Raw genomic sequence first — 15,708 nt, 5'->3', positions numbered from 1 at the left:
CATTTTGGTTTTGTTTCCCACTGTTTGCTTGTGATATATACATAATGCTCAGCGTCATTGGCAAGATATCACAGAAAAAAATTGATTGCCAGTAATTAGTGTTCTACTGATGCCAAAGGCTCATTACAGTTGCCTCTTTATGTTCAGCAGAGTGGAGTAACACAACTGAGAATTTTTAGAATTAAAGAGTTAAACAAATATGTGTGTGAAAAGGTTTGACATGTTTTTTTATGAAGATTCTTTCCAGAATTTGAGGGTCTACAACACAGTTTAAAAAACCTAATATAGGTTTAACATGTAGGCCTACAAGCAAGAGTCTACATCCGGCTCTGTGATGGTGTGCTCAGACAAAATGCAAAGCAAATATTTCACATGGCACAATTACATGGAAAGTCAATGCAAAGGTGTAAATAGACACAAAGTCATGCCAGGCAACGCAAATTGACGCAAATATGCATCTGCACAATTTGAAAATGTTTCAACTTGAGTAAAAAATTTGCACATATTGCAACGCTTTATGAATGTACTTCATGGATGTACAGAGACTGGAGGGAAATAACAGAAAGGACCAGAGTCTCTGGTGACTTCTGAGTTCAGTCAAAGGCTGAACTGAACACAAACACACAGACACACTCCCTAAGACATGGTTGGTGCCTTCTGTTGCTAGCTAGCTTATAGCTAATGTACAATAATATATTCTGGCTGTCTGGGGGAAATCAACACAAATGGTCTAGCAATCGAACTCACGTGAGTAACGGCAGGTGAAATTTCGCTTTGTGTTTGGTCTGAACACACCATGAGGCTGAGTATCATCAGCATGCTAACATGCTCAAAATGGCAATGCTAACATGCTGAAGTGATTACAGCACACTGTATCCAAAAGGGGATATGAATGTCTATGCCAAATTGTGGACACATTTTACTCACACGCCCAAAGTCCAACTCATGGTGGCACTAGACCGCAGTGAATATGATAAATATATAAATGTTGAGTCAAGTCAAAGGATAACCAAAGTTATGATTCATCTTCTGGGAACCATCTGTACTAAATTTCATGGCAATTGATCCAAAAGTTGTTGAATTATTTCAGTCAGGACCAAAATGGACCAACCAACCAACACTGCCACCCCTTAAGAATCAGAAAAAGACTTCTGAGAGAGTATGTCTTAATTGACATAACTGATGAAAATGATTCACAGAAATGACTGTTGCATTTCACATATGTTGTGAAATTTCTTTTGGATATAATGTGGCACCACATAACCCCAGAATGACTACAATATGAATAGGGAGCTGCTATAGTTTCATTCTATTCTGTTGCAGCTCTTGCCTGTAAGTCTTCACCATTATGTGGAGGACGGTGCTTTTTCATTTTATGTCAGTGTCAAAGCACATTGACTGAAACACATTATCCGCCATCAAAGTGTATTTGCAGGACAATAGCTGTACCTAGGGGGGCTCCATTTAACAGTGGTGCATGATAGTATTATTGCCAGGGAAGTGGCATTTTTCTTGGGTGGACTGATGGCACTTCCTGCATCGACCAATTTGTTTTGGTGATTCAGAACAATTTTGGTGTCAAAGATTTGCAGAATTTACCAGAATCTTTTTGGCAGATTGGGTTGCCTTTGATACATTTCTTCTCAAATAGCAGATAGAATGAGGCTTTGCAGTAGTTCTGACTGATTCTAGATGTCCACCAATCCAATACTGTACAATTACTAGGTGGTCCATAAACATCTGTAAAATACACCTATGCCAGCCAGCACTAAAGCATGCTCTTTTTTGCTGTAAATCTTCCCCACCACTTCAGCCTCCACCCGCATTAGTATTTATGAAGTCATACTACTTTGGTGTGCCATAAATTCATGCTGTAAACAGAAGGCCTCCATTTGTTATATTGTCATTACAATAAGGTAATGTGCATTTTTCAGTCTCTGTCACATACAGCAGAGAGCCAGTCTGTCATGTTTTCTTACACTGGTTCTTTGAAGATACTGGAAGCTGATTTACACAGCCAAATTCAACAGTCTTTGATTGCAATTTGTTGCAGCAAAGTAGTGTCATGATTGAATTGGAGAGCACATTCATTTCTCCCAATATAGTGTATCACAATATTGTTCATTTCCACTTAGGATTTTAGCTTCAACACACACCTCTTTGAGGTGATCCAGTTACAAAAGCCATAGTCTCTGACACACGGTCTCTGCCAACTCCTCCAGATCCATTGTGTTTGATGTAGCCGCGCTCCCGAGGCCCTGTGCTCTCGTCTTCAATCAAAGACAATCCCCGTCCACGTTCTTGTCACACTGAGCACAACGTTAATCATCCCAGCGGTGTCTCCAATATTTGATGCACACTTGGACACAAAAGGGACTTCCAGGCGTGCGTAAGTTGAAAATAATTTCTTTACTTCTTTTCTTTCATTATTGTCTGAAAATACAGAAACACAAGCACATCAGCCTAATGTGGCTCCATACTGCAGGCTGTCTAGGTCTATTGAATGAATGGCACTATAATCATTCACTTTCACTCTTGAACTTATGTGAAACATAAAATGTCTGCTTTCACTATAACCCTCAAAACACAGTCAGTCACACTGACAATATTCTGCACACTCACACAACTTGTATTCCAGCAGGCTACAGGCAGTTACACTACTGATTTCCTCATTAGGGAATTACTAGGTGACACACTGTTTCACACAACATGGTCCTTCAATTAACTTGCCAAACTCCAATATAAATCTCTCTACCAATAGTCCATTACTGTTACACATTCATTGTACATCTATGTCAAGACTTTTATATATCTTTTCATGACTTTTGCTCACCTGGATTTACAGAAACACAAGCACATCAGCTTAACGTGGCTGAATACTGCAGGCTCTCTAGGTCTACTGAATGATGCATGAATGCCCTCCTGCACCTTACCCAAATTGCTAAGCTGCCCAAAGTGCCTGTGTGAGCTTTACTCATTGTAACCATAAATTAACCTACTAAAATATTACAGTTGCTATTGCAAATGAACATATATCAGATTATGAATGAACAAAATAATGAACCAAAACAATAAAAGACATGAGAACATTACTGTGGGTCCCACACTTGAAAGGACAGATGGAAAGAGTTTTTAAAACACAAGTACATTCAGGATGGCAGAGGAGACCGGGTGCTTTGAAAAGTGCCAAAACACATTACTTGAATTCCCAATAAAGCTAAAATGAGATATATGCCACATGTACGTCCAGGTCAGTGTCACTCTGTCCACTCGATGTTGCATGAGTTTTACAAATTAATACAATACAATACTATTAGACACAAATAAAAAGTGGTGCATCCTGTAACAGCTTTTCTCATCAAGGAACTTTTCTTAAAGGAATACTATGCAAGATTTTCCTAAAAAACAGTACAAAAACAATCCCTCTCAGTCATCTCTCAAGTATGACCCAATAGAAGTGTGTGGTGGTGTATTTATCTACAGAGACCTTGCCCTCTTGCCTGTATTTTCTTATTATTTTGCTGTGTTCAGGACATTTCTGGGCATCAACCTTTGGGCAGTTGGTGTGAAACCCCCAGCCAATAACAGCATGCAGGGTGCAAGGTCGGCACGCTATAAAAACACATCAACCATCGCTGTCTCCATGTCTTTCCTCTGCTCTAAAGAGAACAGGTCTGTTTGACTGAGGGCGGGGCTGAGCTACACACACATGCAGAGCAGAGAGGCCACAGTGGACAGGATGAAGCGTGTTGTGTTTTCGAATGTAACTGCTGCGAAACAGTCAGAAAATAACGTTTTATTTATCTGATTGACTGCTTTGTTCTCGCTACCGCCGCTCCCTCTCTTCATTCACTCTCCACATCGCTTAACCACCACTGCTCTCTCTCTCTTTCTCTCTCTCCCTCTCTGATATGATTATGCACATGTTTTCTTGGTTCAGGAGATGATGATTGAGAGGTCTGTTGTCTAAATGTCATTCATGTGCTTCTTACGTTAGTTGACTTAAAACCAGAGCAACATGACAGCCAAATATAGCATCTGCCCTCAGTCGGTTATTTCAGGTGCTGTATATTCATCTGTGCACCTCAGTTTAGATAGGATATCATTTTCATTGTTTAACCTTTTGTGCCAGAACTGCTCTGTTCAGAATATTGTGGTATACAGCATGCAGCTTATGAAAATACAAAAGATGATTTGATTGTGATTTAAAGGTGCATCAAATCTTTAATGTTAACACTGACATAAATCACTTCCAGTAATGTGGAATGGTTGCTAGTACTGCTGATCCCACTGAGGATCAACAGCCCAGTCTATAGCCCTATAAAGCATTTTAGCCTTTTTCAACTCATTGTTCTGTTTCTGGACTTGGAAAGAAAGCTAAACATCTAGAAAACCAAAGACAGGTCTCTCTGAATGAACCAGGATGTTATTAGGCTTAAATTGATTAGGAGGTCAGAAATATGTCTCTACTGGGATGCCTATCTTGCATGTAAGTAAGTAAACCTTTGCCTACCTGTACATGTAAGCTGAAAGAACTTTAAAAAAATGACAGTATATAAAATCTCTTTGGGTGTATATTTGTTTTGGGGCCCTCCTGCCTCACAAAGTTAAAGGATTGTGTCATCACTTCTGCACTTTTGCAGCTTTGTTTTGTACTGTGCATTGTTGTACAAGTACCAGAATTTAGTAGTTCCTAACTACACTGAACAGTCAGACCACATATAACAGATGTATGTATACCTATCATATGAATCTCTACAACAGCAATGACTTCCTGAAATGACTTTTTAAATAGCTTTTTCTACAGTGTTTAATATATACACAGTGTATGTCATTAGCATTCACTGCTTAAAGGTTTAGTCATCCATTCATAATCCATCACTGCAAATGAACGCTTTCTGTAGGCAAAAGCTTTAATTTTTCGGGGGATAAATTTGATATCAGTGACAGTAAGTTCTTTGATATGGAACATTTTAATGAATGTACACATTGGAAACAACATGAGTTTTGTAGCAGCTGATAACAGTTAAATTGGGTGCTTTTATTCCAACCAGACTGTTTATGTTAGGGATGTACTGTGCTTGGTGTTTTAGATTATGTTTACCCATGATGTCATTAAATGAGTTTCCTTTCAGTTGAAGTGACTGCCTAAATCCATCCACCAGGAATTAGCTTATGGATAATGTAAAACAGAGGTGCAGAGAGAGAATTGATCCCAAGAGAAAGGCACTGTTATTTCCATTTGAAAGGATCTGAGTGTCTTTTGTTAAATGTGGTAATATGTCATTCCCTCAGCCATGTTGGGAAGTGACTAGGATTTGAGAATAGTGAATATGAGTGTGAATAACTCAATCTTTAAAACTCTTCATACAGTATTCAGGTTATTTTTAGTCTTAAACTCTACCTTTTAGCCGATGAATACCCATGTGGAAACACATTTAACCTTCAGTTACTTCCCATTTACCTCCTATGGAGATGATGCCATAGTAATTATAACTCTCAGCAGGGTTCAAAAACCTAAACAAGTTTAAGTCTGAATATCCAACAATATCCTTGACAGGAATGAGCTTCAGGCTAACACTAATGGAAGGTCTGGCAGAGCAGTCAAGTGTACCTTTGATAAATGGCCGACTATTAGGTCCTTTAAATTTACTGCCCTCTTTTTTACTGTACACAATAAATTATCCTCAGGGTTAGAACCTCTTTTCTAAATTTGTAAACACATACTCAGAAAAGCCCGGGGAAATTTTCAGCCCAGTTGTTGGCCACCTGAGTATTTGCAGAATTGATTGGGACAGAAAAATGCCATTGGCAGTACAGCTTCTGCTGGGAACTGGGTGTCCCAGTAAGCCCCAGGTGAAAGTGCTTCTTCTTGCTGGTTCTTTTAGTCCCATTATAGAAGGCAGTTGTTTCATGTCAGCTCTCTGCAAGGCAGGACAGTGGCCTTAGCAACAGGTGCCTCTTACTGTGGCTACACCATTGCAATTTGGATTTGGAGTCAGTGCCTACAGTGATGGATGTATTGTGTCTATTGTGTTCCACAACACTGTCCTGGAGACCTAATTTGCCTCAGGCAGCATGCCTCAGAGCAACAGCAGTAATTTCAGACACTGGCAGCCAGACTGATAACAAAAACCTAATGCTACTTTCAGTTGTTGACTGCAGGTAATTTTATGTTTCTTCATTTTTTAATTTCCATATATTATTTTTACATTGACCCAACGTAACTTCACCTAACCAAACGTACAATAATATAAGCTAACCAAACATAACCTTGAATGGGTTGCCAGTTTATTGTTCCTACAATAAACTGTAGGGCCTAACTGGAGAGTGTGGTATGCCAAGAATAGTATAATATACTTGGTATTTCTACGGAGTGTCCCTCTGTAATTCTGAGTATCCCTATTAAGGCAGGTTATCTCTGCCAGCTTAAAAGGTTTGACCTTGTGCTACTGATGTATATTAAAAGCAGGAGGAAGAAAAGAGCAGCCGAGCAAACAAACACTTGTATAACATACAGTATCCTGTCTCATCCACAGCTCTCTTGTTGTTTTGCTCTTTCTTAATTCAGGTCTAGCCTCGGGGAAGATTCTGCTGTGGGCGTGTTTGGCCAACTTAACCTTCTTTGACTTGTTCACAGGGATGGCAATTAACCTTTGTTGTCACAGGGGTCATAGATGAGACTGAGAACAAAAAAACACACAAAAATCCCTAAAATACATGGCCTGTTGGAATACAGTGATTACTTTGCCCCTGTCCTTCGCATGAACACTGCAGAGTATAATTCAGCAAAGCATTATGTCAGGTTCATCTGACAGGGATATTGGGAAGCTGTGGTTATCAGCAGATTATACCGCACAGATGTAGGTTAGATGTGGGCAGTGAAGTGTTTCATTGTGTGCCAAACTCAGCACTCACACAACTGTGGTTTAAGCGTGGTCTGAACTTGGATACAGAATATGTGACTATAGCATAATGTCATGGATTTATCTTGCTGCAGGCTGTATTGTTTTGTGCATAATTCAACTAAACATTTTAAAGACTATAGGGAATGGATTTAATGCAAAAAACATCTTTTCCTGTGACTTGCTTAACAATTACATATAAAATAATCATAAACAGCTCTTGGAAGAGAAATAAACCACCCTCAAAAGGCTTTTCTGCAGTATCCATTGCTATGTTGCCAGTAGCAACCATCTGCATTTCAAAACATCAGATGTTTCTTTGTAGAAATTGTGATCTATTTTTGTTTATTATTTTGCTGGTGCACAGTCTGGGATTATTACATGTGGATGTTATGCTTGGCATGAGACGTTCACTCACATGAATTCTACATTTGGAAAACAAATCTTCTGGTTGTTATTCAAACAGCAGCAATATCAACGTAGCGGTTATGTACTGTAGGGAATGGTCTGACAGCATTTATTGAATGTTACAAGGGTTAGATAAAATTGTCTTGAAACCAGCCTTAATTAGATGTGAAAACACACAATACAACATACTTCTGTTAACACGCCAAAAACAAAAATGAGGATATTTTTAGCAGTTCTATTTGCTCTTAATTCACTGGGGAGGGCTTGCAATAATAATACACTCACATGACTTCACATTAAAGAGCACTTTTTATGATTGGAAAACAATCTCAACAAACATTTGATCAATGAAATTTCATTATGGAAATGTATTTACAAAAAAAAAAACATAAGCTATTAATCTTTCCTGCATGAATTTTTAGAATATTTATTTTACTTTCTGTCTACAGCATCTAATGCCACTGAAGGCAAACGATCAGATTCCACTCCTCACTGCTACTTAGTCTATATAAAGAGCAGACTTTCAAGTCGATGCTGCCACATCCATTCTAACTTTTTCTGTCTGCAAATTAAAGGTTTCAATTAAGTTAACTATTCTACCCTCCAGTGAACTCCCGCACTGATAGATGGGCATTAGGGACACAGGTTTCTCTCATCTGTCATTTCAGGACTGGCAGGACGCGCCCCAAACAATGTGGTCAGCTATCTCCCCCCGTAGAATGTAAAGAGGCCAAACCCCTACACTGCCAGCTGCAAAGAGTAGTCTGGAAAAACCATCTATGTGTAAGAATTTCAGATCATATGCCAGTCGGCTAAAATGACGTTGGCAAAAAAAAAAAAAAAAAAATCCATATGACAGATTCAGAGGCTGCTGGCTTATGTTTTCTCCAACAAGGATTTAAAAAACAGGTTCAACTGATCCAAGACATCAATTAATTCCTGGTACACATCAAACATCTTCTTTTTTCTTCATAATTATCCTTGTAGACAAAGCATAAAACCCTAAATTTCACACTGACCTCATCCCAGCAGGACATGAAGTCTAGCCAAAGCAGGTGGTCAGGGTTGGCACTGTTTGACAGTCACCGAGAAGATCTGAGGTCTGTCAATCAGCATCAGCATCAATGTGAGGAATCCACTGGTGGTAGTGATTGATTTGGAGGTCTATCTCATCTAAGACCTGTGTGTTTTCTCCTCTTGGAGCCATGGGTTATAAACCGTCGCGAATCCCTTAAAATTGTTTTTCTCTGCACCATCAGATAGTGAGAGACTGGGGTTTTGTTTGCCATTACATTTTAATAAGACAGATGAGAGAGAGAGGGGAGAGTGTTTTCGAGAGGAAAATAAATAATCAGAGACCTGGCTGACTCTGGGCCATATTGCGAATGAATCAATGGACTATTAGAGCCTGAAGCCAGGCATGAAAATGCATCTATCTTGAGCTAAGAGATATAGAGGTCAGAGATGACACTGGAAAGATGTGTGCTCCCGTCAGATCTGTGGCGATACTGTTGTCATGTCTCTTCTGGCAGAGTGGAGCTTTTGTTCTTAATGGCACCATAAGTCAATATGGACATAACTGTCAACCACCCACCACGGCCACGACTGGCGATGTTTCATCACTATTGCACACAGGGAAAATACACAAGCAATTCACAAGCATTTTGCTTGCGTATCTGGATACAATTTGGCATTAACTTCCTTTCTCTCTGCAGTGAGTGCAGAATTTCAAATTTACATCATTCTTTTTTATGTGTTGAGAAAGGATAGAAGATAAAAAATCTCTAGCGACAGCAGGATTGCACATTCTGAGTCCTGGGTGTGGTAAGGTTTAGTCGACATTAGCGCTTAAGTTTTTTTCGTGGTTCGAGGTTAAACCTGCTAAAGCTGTTTTTCTTTTCTTTTGGCCACTTTGGGGCAGTGGAAAGAAGCTGTGAACACAACACTGATATATTATAACTATTTCAGTTGTAAAATTATTAGCAAATGAATTTCAGTCCAGCTTTTTCTCCACTAACTCCTCCAGGAAATATCTGCTTCTTAAGTTGCTAAATGTTCCAATATGTTCACCAGCTAGTCGCTAAATGTGTCTGTTTGCTGGTGCTGAGCAGGCAGTGTACAGTAGATTTTTAGAGCTTTTTGGCTGAAAACAGATGCCTTCTGCCACACAATGAGAGCAGCAAGAATGAACCAAAACAGTAATGTTGTAGGCCTGGAAAATCAAAGGAATGAGCTGAAAGAAGCTGAGACACTACTATACACATAGTACTTTAATGAGGTAATCTTGTACTGTCTCGTCCTTCAAGTCACTGTTGATTCAATACATAAAGAAGATGATGATTTGTTGTATGAGCAGATACTGTCTTGTCTCTGGGTGGAAATTGTAGGACAAACAAATTATATACAGTACCAGTTAAAGGTTTGGAAACAATCTCTTTCAAAGGAATGGGAAGGTGTGTCCAAACTTTCGACTGGTACTTTACATTGTCAGTGAACAATGTAAAGTCTCAGATGTTCTGAATGAACAATTTGCCACTTGACAGATAAGTTCTTTAAAAATATTTGCTAAATATGTTGATGGAAAATGTAATTCAGGTGACATTATGCTTCTCTCAAAACATACTTGTTGTTTCATATTACTAGTATATAAATGTAATTTATAGTAGTCAGGGCTTCAGATTCAAACAGGTGCATACATCAATAAGTGGTCAGATGTCAACAAAGAGTCAGAGAGGAAAGGTTGCTCAGATCTTCACATATATTTGACAGATGCACACATTAGTACCATTCGTTACCATTAATCATCACTGTGTCATCAGTAATTACTCCATTGAAACAGACCAGCCCTGGTCAACCCACTAATGAAGGTTAATGTGCTTGGGTGCCATCATTGTTCTGCCGGCATCATACCAGCAACAATCACAATCACCATCAACAACAGAGCGTGCTCTCAGGATTCACTGTAGCAATGTCATTACTGTGTGACAGTTTCCTTTCATCTCATGAAACACTGAATAGAAGACAATACAGGGGCCACCTGAAGACATGCTTTAGTATTACTAAGATACATAGCAACATATCTGTCTGAAATGTAAAGGCTACCTTGGGGATTTCTGTAAGAATATAAAGATATTACTTACATTTCATTGCTAGCATTGAAATCCTGGAGTCAATCCTGGTGTAAGAAACAGGCTAATATTGATTGAGCCGAGTCAGAAGGTGGTTTTAGGTGCAATGAAGCTGCAAGTTGACTATTTGTATCTGGAACTGGAGTATTTTAATTTCTTGCTACTTTATACTTCTACTCCACTACATTTCTGAGGGAAATATTGTACAATTTATATCTGATAGTTGCTGGTTGCTTTGCAGTTAAGATTTTACATGAAGTTATTATGTATTTTAAGTTAAGTATAATAACTTAAGTTATGGTTAAATTTTCTGATCTGTATGAGACAGTTTCATTCGAACAAGTGTTAAAACTATTCAATATTTCACAAAACAAGCAAAGATTATGAAAAAGTCCAAAAAGTGAATACAGATTTGTATAGAAGAACATCTCCTCTTTTGTATCTTATTAATGATCTCATCAGCCCGCAGATTTATCTTCTGACCCCTTGGTTATGGGGCTGAACTATCAAAAGTCTTAAAGTAGTTAAGACTAGCTCCTCTTGACTGGCTACAGCAGTAAAATGCTACTTAAATACCGATGCATCAGTATTGAAAATACAGTAGTAGTAGTAGCAGTAGTAGTAGTAGTAGTAATAATAATAATAATAATAATAATAATAATAATAATAATAATAATAATAATATTTTTGAATTAGTCAATTAATTGTTTAGTCTTTAAAACATAATGAAATAATGCCCATCACAATTTCCGAAAAAGCCAAGGTGATGTCTTCAAATTGTTTGTTTTGTCTGACCAACAGTTCAAACTCCAAAAGCATTCAATTTACAATGCTGTAAAATTCACACATTCGGGAAGTTGGAACCAACAAGCATGTGGCATTTTAGCTTGATAAATGACTAAAATGATCAATAAAATACCAAAATTGTGACTTGTGTACCTCTAAACAAAAGGCAGATTGTGCTATTGGTAGGAAATATATTGTGAAATAGCATGTGATCACACTATGATCACACTATGAATGAATCTAAGTTTTGCAACATTTCTATGGCTGGCCCACTGGCCATTTCCTGTTTACATTATTCTGTTATCTGTAACAAGTGAAGCATTTGTCAACAGACACAGCCCATCGCCTTGTCTGGGTGGCTGAGGGGGAAGATAAAGAGGCCGTCTAGGCAGACTGTGCCCTTCTGACAGAAGGCAAGAATAGAGGAATGGAAGCATCCTGTTTGATCTCCGAGGAGGGAGGAAGCTTCCCACTGTTGGATATAGTTCTGCATACTGAGTCTGATAAGAGAATCATGTGTGTGTCCGTGTTATACACAGTCAAGAAGTGTACCACTGACTGAATTCAAAAGTTATGGTTCGACCTTTATGGGTTTCTGAAAGTCCATAGAAGCAACAGTATGTGCAGACTGAAACTGTATTCAATATTTTCACATTTTTATCATTTTAACCCTGTAAAATTACAACTGCTCTGTTTTCCCCTGAAAGCTTTATTCTTAGCAGACTGGAAAGGCCTCATTTAGACCATAACTTCAGACATTAAAACGCTCCATTAATTCTTGGGTAATGAGTGTCTTGGATGGGTTAGTAGCTCTTCTAAGCAGAGTGACCCCTCCCAGACATTCAGTTGCAAAGGAAACTCTGGGATACATTATGGCTTTAAATAAAAGACTGATTTAAAAATATGTAATTAACAAATATATAACTAACTTAAAGGAAAAGTTCTACATTTTTTGGAGATATGTTTGTATGAGAGTAAGATGAGAAATATGAAGCTATCACCAGGAGCCAGCTAACTTAGCTTAGCACAAAGTCTGGAAACAGGGAAACATCTTGCTTGACTCTGTCCAAGGAAATCAACAAAATCTACCTACTAGCAACTCTAGCTCAAAAATTAACATGTAAATATATCTAATTTGGTTAATCCGTACAAAAACCGAAGTGTAAAAATGACAAATTGCTGTTTTATGAGGGGTTACATTTCCATTCTTTGTGCTAAGCTAAGTTAGCTGGCTGCTGGTGGTAGCTTCATATCTATGGTATCTTCTCATCTCACTCACGGCAGGAACAATTTGAGTTAGTATTTCTCAAAATGTCAAATTATTCCTTTAAACTACTTGATGAGAGCAATAGAACATATTAAACATATCGGTGCAAGTTTTACAAGTTATTTTCATGTCTCAATCCCACGTAGTTGATGATTTAACAGTGAACTCATCTGAGTCTGGATCACAACATTGGAGAAATGAATAAAGACATTGTATTTCTTTACAAAATAATCTTCTCAAAACCCATAATAATGTTTTCCTTTGTATAGTTTCTGAAACTCCAAAACCCCCCCCCCCCATTGATAAATAGTCAAATTTAAATAGTTATATTGTCTTTTGTTTTCATCATTCAGAGCATAATGACACCCAGACTGCAAAGTAATTTCAGATGACACAATTTTATCATCCGCCTCTAATAAACCAGTACAATTCTCCTGATAGGCTATATAATGTAGTTCACAGTGGTGATGGTATGCTAATTTGTGAAAATGTTTTCTCTCGCCAAGAAAATTGCAAAAAAAAGTGAAATACCTTGAGTTGTAACTCAAACAGCTCCAAAAGCCCTGTGCCTCTTCCTGCTGCCATTGCTCTCCAACACCCACTCAGCGTACCATTCCCTGAATGTTAAAAACAATTACAGACAACAAACGGCAATGTAGTGCAACTGCGGTAAAACTGTCTGGAATAGCTGGAGTCAGCAGCAATGTTCTTGTACCGAAGTGGCTGGTGAAGCGTTGCTGCGGTTTTTTTGTCTTAATTAAATCACAGCCACATTTTTAGGGGAATCTTAAGTTTTATGATCCATGTCTTTATGAAGGCAGTGTTCACATTTAAATGTCTATAACACACCATATGGGGAGTGCACTTTTGACAGCAAAACACATGTTACTGAAAAGCAAATATAGCTCAGATGTTCATGACAGCTCAGAGATGATCAGTTTCAGGTGTAGGCAGAGAGGGAACATAATTAAGGGCATATGAAACCTATTTCACCATATAATATCTTCATGAACCTTAAAGGTTATCCATATCATTAATTTCTATATAGACTACTCTGAGTCTTGACACTGGGTATTCTTCATTAGTTGCTGGACTGCTTTTAATCTCACTGACATACTTATAATTCAAATTCTATCATGCTTGGCGGTATGATTTAATCATCAGATTTTCTTTGGCATAATAAATGTCAGCGACCTCTCTAAAATCAATAGGAGAAATCTCCTAATGACAAAGTCTTGTCATGAACCTATAATTATCATCAGTCATTCTTTCTCTATTGATATGCTATTTATCATTGACTCCACTATTTTTCACTTAATTATTCTGAAATGGTAGCTAGATTAGCTGTAAGCAGCAAAAGCCACCTCCACCTGTTTAAAAATGGAAAATATGCATTTTTAAAGGATCTTACACCATAAAGACATGAATGAAGAAATGTGAAAAAAGCACATAGCCATTATTTTTAAATGGCACTCGCCCTACCAATGCTGTAGACCACCACTGGTGTATTTTCATACCACCGAGTATAATTAAAAGTTGTTCAGAAGTGTACATTTGGCAGAGCAGCTACATAAAAGCCCCTGGGCGAGGTTAGAGGCACCTCATTATCGGATAGAGAGGAAGACGCCAAGAGCCAGACAGATTACTGCCAGTAAAAAAGAGAACAAGTCATTTATTAAACGATACTTGAAGCTGCCAGGCATCAACAAAACACTCACCTAGTTCTGGTAATGCTGGGGCCTTTGACACCTCCATTTATCACCTGCCCTGGTGTTTTTGATGCTAAGAGGTTTCCATTAGAACATGACAATTGGAGTGGACATGGATTCAAATAGAGGCAGTAAAGTTTAGCTTTACAATCATTGTTTGTCATGATGAAACCCCCTTAAAGAGGAACTCCACACTAATTTATTTTATCGGAGCAGCACATGTAATCACATTAGATTCTTATTGGTGTATTATGTGAATACATTCCCTTGAATGAGAAAGTGTGTCCAAAGAAAGTGTGCCAGTGGGAAAAAAAAAGCAAGAATTGAGTGATGACATTGTACATGAATGAATGAATACATTAACTTAAAGGACATGGCTGGCGATCCTTTGCCATGAAGAGTATAGGCACATTAATGACTTATAACAGTGATCACATTTTAAATCTCCCAAAAGTAGCCTAGTTTTGTGTAAGGTAGACACCACAGTTTGCTAGCTTGTTGAGATATATTATTAGATTATTTACGATGTACAATGTAGATCCAGCTGACACATGGAGAGCCCAACAGTAGGTCTGACTACCAGAACCTCACAATTACAATTTTGGACAAATATACATTTCCTGCAATGTAGTAAAGTTTATGTCTCTAGTGCTCCTTCTAGTTTCCTTTGTTGATTTGTCATCTGTGGTTGTACTGTTCTTCTAATATCACAATATTAAATTTAATGGATTTTGTAAAACATTGGTAAAACTGGCAAAACAGGTAAATCACCATGCTTTTCCTTCATCTACAGTGTTCCTTTTCTGAGGGAGGATCAGGATTATGTAATCAGAAGGATGTCTTCTGCTCTTCTGTAATCACTGGTACGTCATGGCATTTTCACAGTGACGCCTTTGATGTCGTTTTTATTTGTCTTCCTCGTAGAGCAGTGGCAGGATGGCAGATGTATGCAGATGCTGTGTGTCGAGTGCCAGAAACAAGAAAAAAAAGTGGAGGCAGTCTCTACCACGTTATCAAAATCAGTCAGACTGTAATCCCATCTTCTGTTTATCAATGTGTCATTTTATCGCCACAGATAAGCATTTTATGTATAAGATACATGTATAAAAACAGATTGATGGAAATATTGTGCGAAGAAACCCTAATCCCTGTGTTGTGTTGACACTGGCTTTATCTGCTCATTGTTTGGGGTCCCACAGAGCCCACTGCTGTCTGTGTAAATAAAAATAAAATAGTAATAATAACAATAAAGCATTGTTATTACTCCAAATAAGAAATGTTTTATGTTTTATGTGTTATATGGGCTATGCATGAAGATATTAATTTAGTTTGCCAATAAGTCATTCACAAGTCAGAGTAAAATCCCCATCAAACCTCTTATGAACAAATATGAGTTATGAGTTATAAAAACTCCAATAACATAAATCCAAATAGACTTATTTGGGGATTTAGGAGGGGGAGTTTTGCGTGAAAAGTGCTGTCAGTACCAAGCAGCAACCACCACA

General features: G+C 38.1%; 1 long non-coding RNA gene across 2 annotated transcripts; it reads left to right on the top strand.

The window, feature by feature from the left end:
• The first annotated feature begins 620 nt into the window (after positions 1-620).
• LOC121887909 lies at positions 621-15,403 on the top strand. Of its 2 annotated transcripts, none has more exons than XR_006093086.1 (3): positions 621-747; positions 2,223-2,389; positions 15,128-15,403. It is a non-coding gene; the product is annotated as an uncharacterized LOC121887909 (long non-coding RNA). The 2 variants fall into 2 exon arrangements; XR_006093085.1 differs by having other exon boundaries at positions 14,997-15,403.
• Positions 15,404-15,708: the final 305 nt, after the last annotated feature.

This window comes from Thunnus maccoyii, chromosome 21, assembly GCF_910596095.1.
Source record: "Thunnus maccoyii chromosome 21, fThuMac1.1, whole genome shotgun sequence".
In the NCBI taxonomy this organism is placed as follows: Eukaryota; Metazoa; Chordata; class Actinopteri; order Scombriformes; family Scombridae; genus Thunnus; species Thunnus maccoyii.
The sequence above is the reverse complement of the archived record's forward strand: the minus strand, read 5'-3'. Positions and strand labels throughout refer to the sequence as shown.